Source organism: Octodon degus, unplaced genomic scaffold (genome assembly GCF_000260255.1).
Source record: "Octodon degus isolate 3935 unplaced genomic scaffold, OctDeg1.0 scaffold00132, whole genome shotgun sequence".
Classification (NCBI taxonomy): Eukaryota; Metazoa; Chordata; class Mammalia; order Rodentia; family Octodontidae; genus Octodon; species Octodon degus.
This window is the reverse complement of record NW_004524708.1, coordinates 271,885-273,831: the sequence shown is the minus strand read 5'-3', so window position 1 is coordinate 273,831 and position 1,947 is coordinate 271,885.

Here is a 1,947-nt window from a genome sequence, read left to right as displayed (position 1 = left end):
CTGGTAATATATTCTTTTTGACGATTTCTTGCATTGTTTGTCCCTGTCATTGAGGATTTGTACATCTATGTTCATTACAAAGACTGGCCTCTCATTTGGTTTGATGTTTGTCTGGTTTTGGGATCAGGACAATGTTAGTGTCTGGCAATGATTTGGGAAATACAACTTCACTCCTAATTTCATTAAAAAAGCTTGAGGAATATTGGTGTCAGTTTTTTCCTGAAATTCTTTCTTCTTTTTTTTTTATTTTTTAGAGAGAATACAAAAAAATAGCATTAAAACAGAAAAATTACAAGCGACACAGAATTTCACTTAATAAATATGAATTTTATAGTATTTGTTGAAGTGCAAAGTGTTGTCTTCCAACCAGTTGTTCATATTACTAGATATATGCATGCAAAATGGGATGAAGAAAGAAAAAAAAGGAAAAAAATATGTAAGAAATAAAAAAAGAGAAAGGACAAACAATTGGAAAAAGGAGACAAATACGAAGCATTAACTGCTCCTTTCCATAGTTTCTGCGAAATTCTTATAGAATCCAGCTATGAATCACCAGGTCTCGGGTTTTCTTTGTTGGCAGTGTTTTTATTACTGCTTCAATTTCATTGCTTGTTACTGGGTTGTTCAAGATATTTAAATAGTCTTGGTTCACTTTTGGTAAATCATGTTTATCTAGGAACCTCTCCATTTCTTTTGAGTTCTCCAATTTTTTGCCATATATGTTTATGAAGTAGTTGCTAATAATTTTCTGGAATTTGGCAATGCTCATTGTGATTGACATGAGTCTTTTCTTTCCTTTTCCTGTAGGATTAACTAAGGCTTTGCTTAATTTGTTGATTCTTTAGAAGAATCAACTCACTAAAGTCATTAATTCTTATAGTTTTAATCCTCAATTTTATTAATTTTTGCTCTTATATTTATAATTTCCTTCCTTGTATTGATTTGGATTTAAATTGTTCTTCTTTTTGTAGAACCTTGAGGTGAATCAGTAGGTTATTTACTTGAACTAATTTTTTGTTTGTTTTTATTTTTTTAATTAATAAATGTTTATCGTAAAGCAACTATACTTCCACTTCATGATGACAAACAAAAAGAAAATATATTGTTTATAAGAGTATTAAATATGAAATAGTGATAAATCTCACCACAAAATTTACAAGATCTACATACAGAAAACTAGAAAACATAAAAGAGAAATTGAAGATTTCAAGAGACATTTTAAAGTGAAATACTTGAAGACAATAATTTTCGAAAAACTGACCTAATAGTCTAACTCTAATGAAAATTCCAGGTTGTTTTAATTAGCAGGCTTTTCTGAAATGGATATGAAAATCCAAAAAACTTAAAATAATTAAAAATATTTTGAAAAGAAAGAAAAACTTTGGAAGTCTAACATGACATTATTAAGTCTAACAGAATTAATATACATTTATACCTTAATTACTTCTTTAGTACCTTACACAAGGGAGACAATAAGATGCTTATACACATGAGTCTGGTTTATTTCACTTATGAGTATGGACCCAAGATGCATCCATTTAACTACAAAAAGTTGGCAGTTTATCACCTTTTATGGTTCAGTGATACTCCATGGTATAAAAAAATCACATCTTTTTTTATCCAGTCCTTGGTTGATGGGCATTTGGGTTGTGTCCAAGATTTGCTATTACAAATTGTCCTGTTACAAACATGGATGCACATATATCACTGTGACATGATGTTTTTAATTCTTCTGAGAAAACACCCAGAAGAAGAATGGCAGGGTTAAATGGGACTTGGAATTGTTTTGAGAAATCTCTGCACTGATTTCCTCAGGGGTTGCACCACTCTGCACTACCAACAATAGTTGAGAAATTTTCTTTTGCCTCACAGCCCCTCCAGCATTTGTTGCTGATTGATTTCTTAATAATAGCCTTTCTTTCTAGAGTGAGATGGAATCTCAGTGTT